We start from the raw sequence: 20,032 nt of genomic DNA, 5'->3' as shown, positions 1-20,032 counted from the left end.
GACTTGTGTGTAAGGTGAAAGATAAGGATCTAGTTTCATTCTTCTATAGGTGGAGATCCAGTTTTGCCAGCACCATTTGTTGAAGATGCTGTCTTTCCTCCATTGTGTGTTCTTGGCACCTTTGTCAAATCTCAGGTGGTTGAAATTGTGTGTCTTCAGGTTTGGATCATTAATGATGTTCCATTGATCTATGTGTCTATTTTTGCATCAGTACCATGCTGTTTTTAAGTCTATAGCTCTGTAGTGTACTTTGAGATCTGGTATAGCAATTCCCCCAGCATTGCTCTTTTTTCTCAGGGTTGCTTTGGTTATCCATGGTCCTTTGTGCTTCCATGTGAATTTAAGGATGCTTTTTTCTAATTCTGTGAAATATGTCATCGGGATTTTGATTGGGATTTCATTGAATCTATATATTGCTTTTGGTAGGATGGTCATTTTCACAATATTAAGTCTTCCAATCCATAAGTATGGGAGGTCATTCCATCTCCTGGTGTCTTCCTCAATATCTTTCTTTAATGATCTAAAATTTTCATTGTAGAGATCTTTGGTATCTTTGGTCAGATTTATTCCAAGATTTTTTTTTTTTTTGCAGCCATTGTGAATGGGAGCATTTCCCTGTATTCTTTCTCCAATTGCTTGTTATTGGTATATAGAAAGGCTACTGATTTTGTAGATTGATTTTATAATCTGCCATTATACTGAAAATGCTGATCAGTTCTAGGACTTTTCTGGTGGAACTTTTGGGATCTCTTAGGTATAGTATCATATCATCTGCAAAAAGTGATAGTTTGATCTCTTCTTTTCCAATTAGTACTCCTTTAATTTCCATCTCCTGTCTTATTGCTCTAGCAAGAGTTTCAAACACTATGTTGAAAAGGAGTGGAGACAGTGGACATCCTTTTCTGGCTCCTGATTTTAATGGGAATCCCTCCAGTTTTCTCCATTTAGAATGATGTTGGCTTTGGGTTTGTTGTATATAGTTTTAATGATGTTGAGGTATGTTCCCTCTAGTCCAATTCCCTCTAAGACTTTGAAAATAAATACATGCTGAATTTTGTCAAAAGCCTTTTCTGCATCTATTGAGATGACAAAGTGGTTTTTGTCTTTGAGTCCATTTATATGATTAATGACATTTATTGACTTGTGTATACTGAACCATCCCTGCATCTCTGTGATAAAACCTACTTGATCATGGTGAATGATCTTTTTGTTGCATGTCTGTATGCGGTTTTCAAGTATTTCGTTGAGAATTTTTGCATCTCTGTTCATTAAGGATATGAGTCTATAGTTTTATTTTTTGGTTGTGTGTTTACCCAGTTTGGGTATTAGAGTGATGTTGGCTTCATAGGAGGAATTTGGGAGTTCCCCTCTGTTTCTATCATTTTCAATAATTTAAGTAGTATTGGTTGGAAATCTTCTTTAAATTTGGTAGAATTCTACTGTAAATCAATCCGGGCCTGGGCTTTTTTAAATTGGGAGGCTTTGTATTACTGTTTCAATTTCCTTATAAGTTATGGGTCTGTTGAAACTGTTGAAAGATTCAGTTTTTTAAATTTAATGTTTTTATTGATTTTTTTTGTATTTCATACAGAACATCCCAAGCAATCTTATTCACCTTTATATCAGCATCCTAAATGGCACCCTCCATAGCCCCCACCCCACCCCCTGGAGCCCATATACTCTGTCATTCCTGTTACTGCTCACTGTGTTGTCATTGCCCCCAGCTGTTCCCCAGTGCTTGTCCATCCCCAGTGAGTCTAGTCAGCCTATCTAGAGTTTTATCTTCTTTTAGGAAGATCAGCTGTTCCTCATCTAGCAGCAGTCAGTTGCCAACATTCCTTTAGATAAGATTGGGTTCTGCTCTTCATCTTCCAAGTTCTACACTGAGTTACTATCTGGGAGTCTCTTGGGCCAAGATGGCCTACAATTCAAAGTTACCTCCTCTCTGGCATTATTTCTTGTTATGTAGCCTTTAGCTATACACATGAACTCTTAAAGAAATATACTGATCACCTTAATCTTTGGTTATACTTTTCTTTTGGGTGTTTAAGACCATACAGTTAGCCCAAATAAACCAATTTATTTTTATTCTTAAGGTCTTTGAGGATCTGTTCCTCAGGGGTCACATGGACTTGGGAGGAGTCCTTGGCTCCTTTCTTTTACCAGTTCCATCTATGTGAAGATAAGTCAAAGTTCCTGCATGACCATGGCTGGCTTCACTTGGAAGCATGGAGGCAATGTTTCCTCTGTGTTGACCCTTCTCTTTGTAGATTGGACACTGGTTCAAGTCCATCCGGTGGGGTCTCCATGTCCTCCCTGAACAAGAGGACATGTGACTCACCACAGTTACAGGACATTTTGAGAGACGCTCCATAGTGTCCTGGAACTTAGTCAACCTTAGAAGGCAAGGAAAAAACTGTCTTTTAGGTCCTCTGACCAGGTAGTATAGACCTCAAACTATGGCTGTTAAACATTGAAGAAGGTTAGTTTTACCAGTCTGGTACTTTTAATTACCATGTGCTATGTAAATAAAGCTAGGGCAAAAACCAAACATTCTCAGATAAACCTTGAATAGACATATATTTTGTTCCTTGAACTAGTTGTATGTATAATTTGTCAGTCAGTTGTTGGGCTAATATGTTCCCTCTGGTTTTTTAAAACTAGCTAGGCATTATTTATCTCTCTCACTGTCTAGCCCTTCTACCATAGTTTCCCCACTTAAAGTGCCCCCAATTTCCCCTATTTCTCCCTTAATAATACCTTTCTCCTATGGTCCCAGCTCTCTTGAGCTCCTTCTTTCCCTTTATCCCCAAGTTTCCTTGTATAACCCTCCCTTTCCCCTCCCATTTAAATAGCCTCGTTTTTATCCATATCTCCCTTAGTAACACCTGTTTCCTACAGTTCTTCTCTCATATGTGCATCCTAGCACCAAATCCTTATAGGTGAGTATGTATCCAGGCATAACTACAGGAACCAGGATATAGATTCAGTTTTTACATTTATATTTTTGATCTGTTTGCAATTTGCCTTCTATATTTTATGATGAATGGATGCAAGCTAACTTTTTCTAAGTGAGATAACACTATTCAGAATAATGAATGCAAACTTTGTGGATAAAATTTTCTTGGAATATCACTTTTATCATACATTAGGTTTCTCTGTATAATTGATCCATTTTAGCTGATTATGTGCTATGTAATATAAATCTTTTAGCATGCTTTTGCCTGATTTGAGTTTGTATTCTTTTTAAAAAATATTTTATTTATTATTTTTATTTTATGTATATGAGTGTATTGCATGCATGTTTATAAGTGCACCCATGGAAGTCAGAAGAGGGTATTGGATGCCCTGGAACTGGAGTTAAAGATGGTTGTTATCTGCCATATGGGGGTTGGGAATTGAACCCATGTCTCCTGAAAGAGCAGTCATATCTCTTAACCCCTGAACCATCTTCCCAGCTGGAATTTGCTTTCTAAAGCAAATATTTCACAAGTACTTAATAGAAATATGTGAGCTGGTAGGAAGGTGACAGTTCAGAATCGCCCCAGGCATGGAACAGGTCTGCTCTGATTTGCCTGCTGTTTCTCATGAGCCTTTGTTGAGTGCACAGGGGTTATATACTAACATCCAGGGACAGGGAAAGCGATCTTTAGAGAATCAGAGTCCCCAAGAAACATAGCTGATTTCCTCCAGACTAGACAGTGGAATGGCGAAGCCAACAAACCCTGATGAACTGTGCCTGAGCTACTCATATTATATTAAGTATATTCATACTAAGCTACTAAGTTTTGTCATATATACCACAAAAGATACTGACATACAATTCTATTAAATGTTGTACAAAAAATCATGTCCAAGGAACATGTGAAAGACATGTATTGGAAAAGAAGACAGAAAGCGTCTATCATTTGCAGATGACAAAATTATGTGCATAGCAAATATGATGGGAATTCAAAATCAGAACAAAAACTACAAAAACAAAAAATAGATGCAGCATGGTTTGAGGACACAGGGTTAATGTGCAACTAGCAAAAACACAATGGAAAATGGAACAGAAACAATAGCAGCAAAAATTCAAATACTTAGGAAAAAATTCAACAAGATACAAATGTGAAGCACAGCATAGGGTCTCCGCCCTGTCAACCAGAAAACATTGCTAAAATGAGCTAAAGTCATATTTAAAAATAGACAGTTCCATGTTAATGACCTGGAAGACTCAATAAAGAAGAAAGACTCAACCTTCTTCCCAAATTGGTATTGAGATTCAACACAATCCTAATCAGTATTCCAGGAGGGCAAGCTATAAACCTCATAAAAGTGAAAAAAAAATCAGAATAGCCATAACAAATTTTAAAATATAACAATTTAAAATTTACAATACTTGCTTCAGAGCTCACAATAAAGCCATTGTAATCAAGACAGTGTGACATTGGAATAAGGATATACAAATAGACCAACAGAGCAGAATACAGGACCACAAAATACAGTGGATTTCTCATGGCCTTAAGTCAACTCAGTGAAAGAAAGAAAGTATTTTTAAACAAATACTGCTGGAACAATTTGACATCCATTTGAAAGGGAAAAAAAGAAATACAACCTCTATGTATATGAGTATGGATAGGAATTTGTAGTTAAAATCAATTTGAGATGAGCACAGATCTAAACATAAAAGGTAGATCAATGAAGAAAACATGGAGGAGTACCATGTATTGGGGTACAAACAACAATATCAGAATATGAAAAAACAGGTGAATTTAGATACATGAAAAATTAAGAAAATGAGTAGGTAAGCCACAGACTGGAATACTGCATCTGTAAAACACATCTGACAAAGGATTCATGTCTGTATACATGAATAACTCTGACATTTATCAACATTAGATGAAGACTTAAAGAGACAAAAAAGGATGTATGAATGTCCAAAATACACAGGAAATATGTTCAGCATCACTGGTCATCATGAACATGCAAATTAAAGGAGATGTGCTGCCCTTCTCACGAGAATAGCATGAATAAAGAAAAACCTTGACACTTAAATGTTCAAAAGAATGTGCACTTCACAAAATTTCAGTACTTGGATAGGAAGAAAGTAAAGTAGTGAAACTATCTGGAGAAACTGGAAGGTCGTTATAAAATCACACAGATACCCTTCCTCAGGGTCTCCTTCATGTTTACCTGACAGAAATGAATACAAATGCTTTCCAGACATAGGAATGAGAATGTCGAGAACAGCTTTTATTTTAATGACCAGATTATAGCCATGGCCACTGCCCTTCAATACTTGAATGGATAGTTCAGTAGAGACCTATTCAATAGACTCTTCTTAGGTAGTAACAAGAAATGGACTATTGAGACACACAACATGGGAAATCCAATGACCACCATGTTTAACAGCAGAATGCATTCACAAGCAAACACACACTATGTGGTTCTATTTTTATGACACCTGAGTGCAAGCATGATGTTAGAAATCTCATCCATGTAAGGTTGGTAGTAATTGTTGGCTGCTGAAGATCCTAGGGATGAGAGACAGATCTTGTACGCTTTTAGGAGTGGTGGTCACCAGGTTATATAAACCTACATTAGGTTACTTTCTTTGATGGCCTTAACTGCCCTTGTGGAAGATCCAAATGTCTTATCTATGTCTTTCATTTGCGCTAATAGCGATTTGAAAGTAGTTTATTTATTTAAGTATTTAATAAAACAGAGTTTTGTTTCTTTGACTTGAGTCCACTGGGGACACTGTAATGCTTGCTCTTGACTATTTTGATTACTCTTGTATTCGGTGTCAGAAGTCTCTTGCATCATCTGTCTCTGCTCACTATATTAGTTCCTTTTCTCTTTCTTTCCTTTTCCATTCTACAAGGAGCTGAAAATTAATCACTGTCTCTGAATTAGAGCTGCTAATATTCATTGTTGTGGATGAGGCTAGCTATTTTCATTTGACTTTTATCACATACATGCTGTACACGCTGATGGGATGTGTGGTCTAGGTGATGGGGCTTACCAGTTTAGTAGCAGGTACTTTGCCACAATCCTAAAACTGATGCTTTGTCAAAATGCAGTGCTCTTATATTATAGGTTAAGATCTGATTTAGATTGCTTGTGATGAAAAAATAGTACCTTGTAATAAATAGTGAAGGCTGATTTAATATGGTAGAGTTGACTATGATGTCCATTACTCAGAGGGAATTTATTCGATGACCTGAGAAATGAGCATCCTATAACATAAGAATAAATAAATATGTCATGAAGAGAGTGCCCATTATCTGTTTTGTATACAAATTTGTAGATTATCAATACATTTAACAGCAAGGAGAAACTATGGTCATATTTTAAAAAATAAAGTGATATGCTACTACGAAGTCATTGGTAAGAAGTGGCACACCAGTGCTCCTTCCATATTTTGTATAAAATAAGCATTAATTAGCTACTAAGGATAAAAATATTAAAGAATATATGCAGCAGTTTACTTTTGGAAATATTGGCTCCACTGAAATGGGGAGGCAGATATAGCACTGAATTCAATATTTCCTTCCAAACAAAATCGACATTTCAGAGAAGCATTGACACAAAGTCATGTCAATCAGGATGGCAGGAGTGATGCTCCAGCAACAAGACCCCCTGGATGTCAGTGGCAAAGACAACCAAGATTTACTTCTGCCCATGACCGCTCTGGATCATTGGGGATGGGACATGGTATTTTCCCTGTGATTGAGGAGGAAGAAACAGCCACTCACAGGAATACTGCTGATTACCAAGGCAGGAGAAAAAGAGTGAGTGTGGAATAGTCGCTGGCTCCTCAGAGGGACAGGGATTTCTTGTGTTCATATTTCCTTAGTCAAAGTGAGTCACTAGGCCAGCTAACAGCCTTCATCCGCTGACCCAGAGTCCTCTGCCCATGACTGCCAGCACCTTTAGCCACTGAATGGGGTAACTCTGAGTCATGTTCTGTAGCAGCTGGCACAGCATCACATCTTTCACTGCCTCTCCGCCCTTTCTCCTCTCCTGTCTTTAAGCTCCTGATGAGTGTCTCCATCTCCCCTACATGCTGCTTGTTCATTTCTCCTGGTCCTAAGGTCTCCTTTTGGAGCAACACTAAGAAACCCATCTTCTACATGTGTGGACAGCTGTATTGAGAATTTTGTGAAAGATTTGTGTTAAAAAAAAATATGATAGAGAACAGGGTTGACTGTTTGGGAAGCTCAGGTTTCCTCTAGAGAAACAATGACAGTATGAAAGTCTGAAACAGGAATCTGGTCTTCAAAGATGACCAAAGAGACCCCACCTGCCTCTGCCCAAAGTAGGAGTGACTCAGAAACCCAAGGCATATTCTCCCAAAACTGGGGATGGAAGGGTAGAGAAAACCATATGCTCTAGGCACATTTCTGTGTAACTGCTGAAGCTTTGGGGCAATTTTGAAGCTTAAATTTGTCATTCACTTCCCATCTGGTGATAAGACCCACTGTTGTTTTGCTTTGGAGCGCTGTATGCTATGCACAGGTGAGCCTGGTTCTATGTACGGCTCTCTCTGCTCTCTGGACCCAACTGTAAATGCCGCATTCACAACCACCCAGCTTATTCGTCACTCACCCAGAGTGTTTGCTGTCACAGGAGTTCTGCTTAGGGAATGCTTTTCCAACTCCCCTGGCTCCATCTGCCCAAGCCATGGCTTCAGAATGCAAATATCATTCTAGGAAATTTGCATGTCCTCCAAAAATCTGGTGAAATGACGTCTCCATTTTTCATTATTTTCTGCATGCACTAAGAAGTCTGTATAATGCTCTCTATGCTGAAAATCCCTTGCTGTTTTGAGGGTAGGATGATCATTTAATTTCTCTTCTAGTGTCTTAAATCCAGTGCACACACATCTTTATCATACATAGTTCTAGATAGTCTTGTCTTCTGTCTGCCTCTTCCCATCTCTCAAACCTAGATGTCTTGTATTTCCTCATCCCCCCAAATCTACATAGTCAACAAGCATCCCCCCACACACCAGATTTCACCCCGTAAACCTCTTAAACTTGTTCATTGCTCTTCACCTTTACAAATCCCTTCTCCTATTGCTTCTAAAAAGCCTTTTGTCTCAACTTTCCCTGCTTGGGCTCTTTTTCTACAACACAGGCTGATCACACCACAGTGTGACACATACAAATATGATCACCTCCATTCTCCTGCTGAAACTCTTCCATGGAGTCTCAGTCCATTTAGAGAGTCTTCCTGGGTTCAAATCTGGCTTCCCAAGCCTTTTCAACTCACCCTGTCAGAGGCATACTCTAGCCCTGGCCTTATCTCTTGTTCCCTTCATCCTCTGTCTTTCTGTCTTGCTACTTAGCAACCTCTGTCTCTTGCACATAGGCCTTTGCTGCTATCTGAGACACCTGCCCCATCTCCACTTCCTAGTCTCATACTTTGGATTTCATTTTGATATTTCCTTCAGTGTTCTTGCCTGGGTGTCCAGTGAAAACCAGACTAGGTCTCTGTGTTATGCCTAACCTTCATTGTTTATCACAGTTGTTTTATTATTTACCTTCCCAGCCAAACTATGCACTCTGAAAGAACAATTTGCTCTCTTGCTGATCACTCAATTCTCTATGCCTAGAATAGTGGCTGGGTTTATAGTTGAATAAATAAAGGGCTTCAAATATATTTCTTTGTCTTATGAAGCAAAGCTGTAATTGGACATTTCTGGCCTACTTCCAGTTGCTTCCCAGTGGCATTACCCTTACTTAGTACCGGTTATGGTTTCATCTGTAAAGAAGCATTGTAAAAGCTTTTCTATACTTTCAGTTGCTTACTGTGGCTTATTGTAACCTTACATACACAGAACTCAATAACATTGTGTCTAGATAATTATTTCATTATGGTCTCTTATGTCATTGATACATTTTGGTTTATTTTCCCCAATGAATATAAAAAAGGTGGTTGGAAACAAGAATAATTTTTAACAGATTCATGGAGTGTGTCTCCTTTCTGCGCCTTCTTCTGGAGATGTTTCATGATCAATGGGCAGATTTGTTATTATAGTTAACCTGTGAATGTAGTAGCACCCTCAACTGTCATTCTTAACCTTCCAGGTGTTTAATTAAATATAATGTAGCATCAGCTACTAGTTCTTTGAAAAGCATACCATACATACACACAGACACACACACACATACACACATGCACACACACACACACACACACACACACACACACTTCCTGCATTTATATGATATGGAACAGATGATGTCAGAATCTGACCAGTAAGTACATGCAAATGACAATGAGACAATATAGTCCATGGATGTAATTATGAAAACATGGGTAGAAAACACGGAGGGAATGATTACCTTGGGCCCAGACATTGACTATGCATGTATTTAACTTACTGTCAAAAACTACACTTGCCATTTTCTTCCTCAGAAAACTGAGCTTCAGCAACATCATTTGACCACAGTCTCATGCGTAGTTCTTAATAGAGTTAGGATCCAAAAATTCATGGAGTTGGACTTTGTGTCCCCAGACCCCAACAATTAGTTTGTATTTAGTTACTTCTAAATTCCCAATAAATAGTTGCTTATGAGGTGAATGAGCGAACGAGTAAGCAGGTAGCCGACAAGCTTCCTTTTCACATGATGTGAACTCAGCAGCAAGAAGCAAAGAGAAGCAACAGGCATCTTTCTAGATTCTGCCTCCATTTCCAACCACTGAATTCCAGCAGTCGGTGTAGACCACAACAGTGTTGTAGCAGCTCGCGTTGGCACACAGATGACTTCAGCTCCACATTCTCCTTGATCCAAGGACAACAGCATTATGAGTGTAACTAACTAAATACCCATGCTGGGCCATATCTTTGAAATGTGCATGCCTACCTCAAATGACAGGAGCTAGCTAGGCCTGTTCTTTTCTAAGCAAGGACTGTGCTTGGAGTGTGGCAAATCACTGTTACTCAGAGATTCCAGTGACTGGAGCTACACATAAGAGGCAGGTGGGACCCAGAAGATACCAGAAATGCCCCTTCCCAAATAGAAGACTTCCACTATACAGTGAAAAGGAGTTCTCTTGGGGACAGTTGGGAGTGTCTGTCTCATACATTGCTCAAATTGTGCTGTCTGTTGGACTTACCTCTTTGCCTTCTCTCACCTTTCAAGACAATCCTTGATGGCATTTGTAATATTAAAAATATTAGGGAATGAGAACACATTGTGATTTACCCAAGGCCCTGAGGCTGCAATATCTCACCTTTATTGCATTGATTCTGCACTAATATCGGATACGAGGGTGTTAATTTTCTATTTCTTTGTTTGAAGAGATCTTGGAAGAATCACTGAGGAGTATTTACAAGATAATAATGTCACAATCTGCAGTTCTTAATTTATTGATGCTCTGCACGCCTTCTTTTAACGGTTGTTTCCCACTTTCTGCTTCCATGAGAATTAAGTCATTTGGTTTGTTGCTGGCTTTAATACAGTTTATTATTAGCAAGGTTATTATTTGAAGTCTAAGGGATGGTGAAGATTCTAGAAGCGGCTTTGTACAAACAGTGGACATGATCGCTCTTCATTATTTTTAGTCAACTCTCAAATGCTCTTTTCTTAACACTGCTGGAGCATTCTTCTTTATAGATACCAATGATCACTTAAAACACAATCCAACGGTATTGAGGAAGAGATTTTTGTGCTATAAAAACCTGACAGGCTTTATCACATAGAATAAAGTAGTAACTATATTTTTTTCTAATTCGTCGCTGTTGGCAGAAGCTTTAAAGATGATTATAAGGAGATTCTTCTCGGTTGACCCATGAATTATTTGGCTCTGTTACTGAAATGTCAGCCAGCCAACTATAAAAAGGAGTACAATTTAACTAACAAACCTATTCCCAGAGCAATGCAGATGGAACTTCTCCCTCTTCCCCAGAGAGGACACTTTGTAATCTAGTAGTTCTCACGGACAGCATTTTTTTTTCCTTGACATTCAGCCTAAATTTTCCCTTACCTTAGACCACCTAATTATGCCAGAAAGAAAAAAAAAATGCTCACCTAAAAAAAAAAATCACTAGCAGATGGTTTTAAAAATTAGCATCTAGGGCTAGGGAGATATGAAAGCAAGAGGACCTGAGTTCAAATTCCCAGCACTCAAGTAAAAACCAGGCATATGTTTATTGGGGAGCAAAAGCAGGTGTATTCTGGGAGCTCACTGCCAATGAGTTTAGCCAAAATGGTCAGTTTCAAGGTCAGTGATAGAGCTTGTCTCAACATATAAGGGGGAGAGACATAGAAGAAGCATTCCAGTGTTTGCCTGTGACCCCTGTACTCACTGGGCACAAACACCTATACAGGCACACGTGCATAACACACACACACACACACACACACACACATACACACACACACACGTGTGCGCACACACACAGCAGCAGCACGCACAGCATCTGCAGCAGTACAAATCCCTACTTCAGTCCATTTCTTTGGAATAATCTATATGGATTTTATTGGCTGCTGTCCGGGATTCATTCTTGGTTGCTAATTCTATGACTACTACTGCCATTTTGTGTTCAGCCTGCTTTTTCTGAAGTGTAATTAGAGCTTTAGATATCCTTTTGTTCTGACTGATTTGCAGCTTGTGTTTATGATACCATGTTTAACAAGTGTTAAGATATGTTCTGAGTGGCCTGTCAGGGTTAACCCTGTCATCCTGGATCTCACACATAATGGACAGCCATCACTGCCTCTGTATATGCCCACTGCCCATGAGCTGAGCAGATTTCAGGACTATGGCCAAGGCAATTATTTCAGCAGGGCTCTCCCTCTCTTTCCCTCTCTCCTCTTTCCTCTCTCCTTTTTTTCTTTAAGATTATTTTTTCTAGCTGGGTATATCATTCAGAAGAAGAGTTTGTCTAGAAAATACTGGGGTACTGGGTTCATTTTCCTGTACCAGAAAAGAATTAAAAGAATTAAGATTTACATCTTTGACCATGAAGCAAGGTTTGGTCTCTCTCTCTCTCTCTCTCTCTCTCTCTCTCTCTCTCTCTCTCTCCCTCCAGGCTGCCAATGCTATGTCACCTGGTTATGACCAACCACTATTTTTAGTTTAAAAAGCTCTCACCAAGTAGAAAATGTTTTTGACCTGCTGTTAGGGTGGATGTGGATGTTTATGTCTCTATATGTACAAATAGTATTAGAAATATATTTGCATATATTCACTTATTTAATAGATTTCATTTTTGTGTGCATAGCATAATTGAGTACAGGGTCGCCATAGTGGACCCCCCCATTATCATCGCTTCTGCCATCACACCTCACAAATATGCATATAATGCATGAACAAATAGTCACGCATCCTACTGCACACAGCTGTGGAGGTTTTGTTAAGTAGCTAATGATTTGTGCCTGACAACATCATGTCATTCAGAATAGTTTCATAGCCCTAAAAAAGCCTCTTGATATATGAACTTGTTGATATACAAAATCTCAGGATCTTGTTTAATGATTCAGGTTTTCTTGATTATATGCAGGTAAGCAAGAAAGAGTGGTAAGAAGATATGCTAACAATCTTCTCTTTCAAGGACTTATTTTGGTCTTAATTTTGTGTATGTGGGGGAGAGAGGTATGTGCATGTGAGTGTGGGTGCCCACAGAGGCCAAAAGATGGTGTCATAGTCCCTGGAGCTAGAGTTATAGGCAGTTGTGAGCTATCCAACATGGGTGCAGGGAACTGAACTACAGTTCTCTGGAAGAGCAGCAAGTACTCTTAACCACTGAGTCATCTCTCCAACCCCATTCTCTAACAATCTTAACCATGGATTCTTAGGTAGCAATGTGAGTGTGACAAGTCTGGGTTTAATAGGCTCAAAAGAACTCTTTGAGGGGATGTGGTGTCATGGTAACTTTTATTTCAGTTTAGGGCAAAATGGTATGTAATATGGAGACCATTAATTGACCCTCAATATTTTCACGTATAGATAATGACTCTGCATTAAGATCTAAGTGCTGTGCTAGGAAGATGGCTCAGTGGATAAAATCCTTACTGCCCAAGCATGAGGACCTGAGTTTAGCTCCCCAGAGCCCACATCAGTGAAGCCTGGGACTCAGCAGCTGTGAGCTCTGGCTGTTCTTTCAGAGGATCTGAGTTTGGTTCCCAGCACTCATGTTAGACAGCTCAGAACCACCTCTTATAACTTTAGCTCCAGAAGATCTAACACCCTCTTCTGGCCTCTGTGGGTAACTGTATACACACACACACACACACACACACACACACACGGAGACATATAAATAAAAAAATAAATGTTTTTTTAAAAAAGAGCCAAGCCAACTATGCTGTCTGTAACCCCAACACTGGGGAATTTGAGACAGATAAGTCCCAAGAGCTTGTCTTGGCAGCCAATCTAGCAAGATAGGAAGCTTCAGGTTTAGTGAGAGGCCCTAACTCAACAAAAACAGTGTGTGTGTGTGTGTGTGTGTGTGTGTATGTGTGTGTGTTAGAGAGCAATTGGTATAAATATAGGTAGAGATAGATAAATATATAGGTAGAGATATAGATACATATGGTGGAGAGGAATTGATGACTCCTGACACACTCCTCAAAACACATAGAAGAAGGAAAAGGGGAAAAAAAGAAAAAGATCTAGCTAAGTGCTGTTCAGATAAAGGCGACCATCTTCATGATTAATTCAAAATTAAAAACCAAGCAGTAGCCGGGTGTGGTGGCACACGCCTTTAATCCCAGCACTCGGGAGGCAGAGGCAGGTGGATCTCTGTGAGTTCAAGGCCAGCCTGGTCTACATAATGAGTTCCAGGACAGCTGGAGCTACAGGGAGACCCTGTCTGAAAAAGACAAAAAAAAAAAGCCAAGCAGTAGAAGAATGGTACCTAATCAAGTTTCCATTTACCCCATGGTCATACCTCTGAATATTTTCACATTTGAAATATCAGATACTAAAAATATAAGCAAATTGCTGTTGACCTGCCTATAATAGAATTCAGAATGTATTTTTTATTCTCTGTTCTTGCTAAATGTTTATGCTCCCGTCTTTGCTGAATAAAAGCTGTGGTTCTATTAATCCATTTCTTTACTGTATCTGAGGAAAGTTTACTTTTTAAATTTGGATAAAATAGAGAGAAAATGGGAGATAAAGTGTGAGGAGTTGCAAACATTTAGTGAAACACTCCATTTAGCCTGGACCAGATTATACTCTGCTGATATGTGGATGCCCATTAAATTTCAAAATGTCCGAGTTTTCTTTCTTTGTAGCTAGCACCAAGGGAATCACATATATTCTGAACTTCAGGTCTCTTCTGCAGTTGCTGAAATCCTTCATGAACCAATATACTCCAGACTCATTTGTGGCTATGTGAATTGCAAACTGGAGAATGTGTGACAAATGTTGAACAGCATGTTGAAGATCACATTTGACAATTAAATAAGATACAACCAAGGCCCCAACTTGGGCTTTAAAAATGGTAGGGCTGAGCCTCTTCAATGTGTGGTTGATCAGCACTGTGTTTGCATTTTCCCAATCAGCCACTCCTAGATGGTATAGGCCTTTTCCTCTTCACTCACTGGCTTTCTCCATGGTGGTCTCATCCTGCCATTCCTTCAGTAAACATCCACTGAACCCTCATTGTGCATAAGGCCCATAGAATTAAGAAAAATGAATTGCAAAATATAAACCTTGTCTCCAAAATGCTTATAACTTAAGAAGATAATGTCTTAGTCACTTTTCCGTTGCTGTGATAGAAACACCATAACCAGGGGAATTTATAGAAGAAAGAGTTTACTTGAGCTTATGGTTCCAAAGGGGCAAGAGTCCATCCTGGCAGGGAGGCATGGTGGCAGAGGTGGATGGAGTAAGAGCAGGAGCTAAGCTCTCATATCTTCAAGCAGGCACAGGAAATAAGAGCAACTGGGGATCCCATAAGGCTTAAGAACTTTCTAAGCAAGCCCCCAGTGCCGTGCTTCCTCCAGCATGGCCACACTTACTACAACCTCCCAAAACAGTGCCACCAAGCGGGGACAAAATGCCCAAGTACTTGGAGCCTCTGGGGAACATACTCATTCAGGTCATCACAGATAATTTGCATTCACTCATTAAATTCTATACAATGCTTGCCGTATAATAATGCAAGAGCTCTATTAGATAAAGAAGGAAGAATTATGCTCAGGTACAGTCTTGCCTGAAGACTCCAGTGTCAAATTTTCCTGCTAAGCAATAGCTAAAGTCCTTATGAACAAAGTGTTTGACATTTACCATGTGGAGCTAAGTATAGAGTAGGCCTTCTCTGGTTCTTCTACAGATAGAGAAAGACTTTTTTAATCCACCGGCTTTCTAAAATATGGCCAGCCTCACCTGTCTTCCACTTGTCAGTTTGCTTAGTTGTTAAGATTTAGAGCAGAGATGTCCAAGGAAATCATAACATTAGCCAGGTTCATGATTTTAAATCTACCAGTAGGTGCACTGAAAATAGAAGTCGGTCAGATTTATTTAAATAAGTGTCCCATTTAATCCAGTATGTCTCAAATGTTCTCATTGCAATATGTAATCAATATAAAAAGTATTAATGAAATACTTCATAGTCTTTCTGTCATATGAAGGCTTTAAAATCCAGATGTATTTTACAATTCCAGTACAACTCAATTTGAATGCTTTTTATGTACTCAGTATATTCTCCTGAGATAATGAAGATGTAGGATGCTTAAATCCTCCATTTGAAACAACTAGGGATTGTGTTTAAGTTCTCTGTGTAATGATAAAGAGAATATTTTATTTCAAGCAACTGATATGAAAATTTCTGTGTAGGGAGACCATTCTGAAAGAGAAAATGTTTCCATAATCCTAGTATTGGATAAAAGAAGTGGCCAGTATTTGAGCATGCCTGGGTGGTATCCAGTTTTCAGGAAGGAAAGAAACTCTTCATATTAAAATGGTATAATAATTTGCATACTGGGAGGAGAAAGAAATGAAGACGTCCAGAGAGAAGAGCAAACAGGACTGAGAGACCAGTGGAGCAAGGTTAGGGCTGCAGTGGGTGAGCCTTCTCTCCATCCTTGATGATGCCTGCATCGTCCTACCAAGACATTGCCCCAGGGCCTTTCGATTTATGTTTGTACCCAGAGTGGGGAGAAACTTAGAAAGGAGACCAGCAGACAGATGATATTTGAGTCCCTCCCTCATCTTTCATGGTTAAGATCAGAAGAGAGATGTGGCTTTACCTACCAAAGTCCAGTCAAGCCATTATAACATCTCTAGAAGCCAATTACTTTCAACGTGTTTTATGCTTATGTGCTTTCCTACTATACCTTGTGTGGGTTCTAGTCTGAAACTTACAATTTCTCATAGACTGGTCACATCCCCAACCTTTAGTCAGCATAATGTATTAGAGTGAAAGACTCAAATCCCAGTGACTCATGTTTGAACACCCTTGTGTTGCTCTTCCATGCTGAGTGACTTGAGTATCAATTTACTGTGTCTCCAGTTTCACTCTCAGAACAATGAGGACAAAGACAGTGTCCATCTAATGCAGTGTACACTTGGAGCTCAATACATGGTGGTCTATGCCATTATTAAACTATGCCTCAACCAATGATTTTAAATGCATAGTCCCTGGATCCACAATATCAGCATCACCTAGAACTTTCTAGAAATGTAAACTTTCCAGTCATCCCCAGTGGTCACATTTACCGAATCAGAAACTCTGGGGTAGACCCAGAAATCCAGATTTTTAAAAATAATGTTTTTATTATTTGAGAATTTCATGTAATGAGTTTTGAATAGATTCATCCCCTTCCCCATTTCCTCCTAGATTAACCCCCCACCTCCCTACACATTCAACTTTGTGTCCTCTTTTTTTGTAATTTTTATTTTTATGTGTGTATTATGCCTGCATGTATATAAGTGCACCCATGTCCTGCAATGCCCACAAACGCCAGAAGAGTGAGTCAGATCCCTGGAACAGGAGTAATGGATGGTTGTTAGCAACCATGTGGGTCCTGGGACTTGAACCCAGGTCTTCTGCAAGAACAGCCAGTGCTCTTAACCACAGAGCCATCTTTCTAGCCCCCCAAATCCAGGTTTAAGTAAGCCCTGCAGATGGTTCTGATAAAAACCATAGCTTAAAAACCAGTGGACCCCAACAATTTCAGATCCAGAATATGCCACTCTGTGCTAAGGGCCTCGAAAACAGACACTTCAAGCTCCCATGGCAACTTGCTCAAATACTTAACAGTTGGTCTTGTTGGGAACATCTCATCTGTCAGTACATCTCTGTGGCGAGGTGAAATCCTTAGAGGAGACATGCATTTTGAAGACAAATGTTATCACCATCTACCCATTTTTCACCAGATCAAAGCCGGTTAGCTATATTGAGCCCTTACAGCCCCGGAGAAATACGCTTAGAGCAATGTGTAAGTCAGTTCTCCTGTTTTCAGTGTTTCTGTTCCTTCCTTCCTTTTTAATTCCTTGTTTGTTACCTGAGTCTCTGTCATGGAACTGAGTCTTTTCTGAGACTACTCTCTATTGAGCTTTCTTTTCAGCCCAATTAGTAACCACTCAGTAGCTTTTCTTCGGTTGTCTTTGTCTCTATGCCCTTGTGATTAAATATCACAAATGATTTGTGTCCAAATCAAAATGATAAGCCAAGTACACTTTTAAATAACTATAAAAGTAAGAGAAACAAAATCTTCACTGCAATCCTTCCATTCAAAGTGCCATGCTGGTCTAGTCTCATGCCTTGAAAAGACAATTATTTGTCCTTGAAATAATGTTTGGCAGGTACAAGAAAAAAGCCACAGGAGGAGAGAAATCCTAAGGAATATTATTCTCAGTGTCTTTTCCTTTAACAGGTATCTGTATTTTTCTTGCACAGCACAAAACCATTGCCCTCTTCCTGTTGCTTTCCTTTAAATACAACATTGACCCGCTGCAGAAAAAAAAATAGCCCTTGGAACACTCTTGCCCATCATAGGAAGTAATGGAGCAAGACTGCGCCGCATGAAGTAGGAAATCTTGAATTTTCCCCCTGCCGTCTGCTCCTCACGCCTCCATTTTAGCCCCTTTTCTCCTACCGCCCCTTCCCCAGCTTTTAGGATTTAATAAATATGTCTCCACACCCCACCCAAGTGATTACCAGGTGCCTTCATAGAATGCCATGCACCAGACAAGAACAGGACTCTATAGGTGACCTTACACAAAACCAGTTCAGTGTACATCACAGCCTGTCCCAGCCGCTGTCCTCTGCCCCTGCCCACTCCTTTTCCCTAACACCATGGGGAGTTGGAAGCCACTCAGATGCATTGTGATAATCTGTTCTTCAAATCCTAAGATTGTTCCTAAGTTGATTTTCCCAGCAGCCGCAGCGCTTCTGTTCAGGAAGCCTGCCGTTTCACTAATATTTACATACACAGAGGTTTCCGTTCTGATATCTAATTTGACAATATTATGATGTATTTGTGCAGTCTGGCATATACTATCTCAAGTTACTGCTCACGTCATCATTGTTAAAGGCAGTTTAGTCTCTCTGTCACCAGCCCTAGAATTCATGGGTTTATAACAGCCATAAAAACACATGTATATTCCACAATGACAGAGCTGCACTAGGGGAACGAATCTTGGTGGAAAATAAGAGGGTGCTTGCTTACTCTTTCCAAAACCCCCAAATGTTCATGTTTTCAGGACATTTTACTTTTTTCCCTCCCCCCCACCAAAATGAAAAATGATTTAATTTAATTTCTGAAAAGAAATACGAGAAGTTCTGTAGTTATTAGGGCGCCTTTGCAAGACTCTTGAAGGCATTTCATTTTCAGAAGGAATTGTTGCCTATCTGGAATAAAATTATACTTGCATAAAAAATTGTCACATTCTTTACATGAGTTCATTCTGCCTGCATCTTAGTCCATGTGAGTGCTGTGACCATGGCCCCCTTTTGTTTCCTTTGAAGGAGGTTCCTTTTCCTGAGCTCTCATGATTGTTTATGGTCATAGTTAATGTTTATATTTTTTAATCTCTGTTAATTTGAGGATAATTAGCATAAGGAATTTATTAATATCTGGGAATGCAAATGTAGCTCCCAAAGTTAATAAGTAAAAAGCCTTTGAGGCTGCATATTGAACTCTATCAAATGACAAAATAATAGATGATTAAGGATCTCAGATTCCAGGGTTCATTTGGTCATTCTGCCCACCCTCCACCTTTGGGCCTCTGGATTCTCGATTTCACTATTCCCTCCCTTATCTATTCATCTCCCTCATCCCTCTGCATCAGTCAGTATTCATACCTATTTAATAAATTATTCCTTTGAGGCTTGTAGAGATGTGGGCACTGTTTCTGTGTTGCATACGTTTACATGTTTTAGAAGGACATGTGCAGATGTCCTGAAAAGGTCTTTGGTCAGTACCTTTGGCTGTGGCTTGTTAAAATGTGGTGTGTGAACTTAGAAAGTCAAATTGATTTAACTTTTTAATAGATAGAAACTTAATAAACTACTCATAATTCTATTGCAGGTGAAGATTATGCACACACACACACAAACATATCATCACCACCACCACCACCACCATCATAACCACCGCCACAATCATCATCAAACAAGATTCTTGTTTGGGGTTTTTCTTTTCTTTTAACAAACCATAATTCTTTTTAAAAAATCAATCAATTAATTAATTTAGGAGTGTGAGTAATTTGCCTGCATGTATGTAAGTACACTACATGCATGCAATGTCCATTGAGGCCAGAAGAGGGTATCAGATTCCCTGGTACTGGAGTTGCAGATGGTTATTAGTTGCCATGTGGGTGCTAGGAGCTGAACTGGGGTCCTTTGCAAAAGCAGCCAGTGCTCTTAACCACTGGGCAATCTTTCCAGCCCATTTGGAGTTTTTCAAATAAATACATGACTGGGGGTAAATCATTTAACACATGGGAGCCTGTCTCCTTATCTGTAAGAGGAGATGAAAGTCTAGTCCTTGTTTTCCTTTTAGGATTCCCACAAAACTGATACTTTCAGATTATACTTTTGCTTTGGACATTCAGGTCTACAAGTTTGTATTTGAATTCA

The sequence above is a fragment of the Nannospalax galili genome, unplaced genomic scaffold (assembly GCF_000622305.1).
Source record: "Nannospalax galili isolate Female #2095 unplaced genomic scaffold, S.galili_v1.0 scaffold162, whole genome shotgun sequence".
NCBI lineage: Eukaryota > Metazoa > Chordata > Mammalia > Rodentia > Spalacidae > Nannospalax > Nannospalax galili.
Note: the sequence above shows the minus strand (reverse complement) of the source record.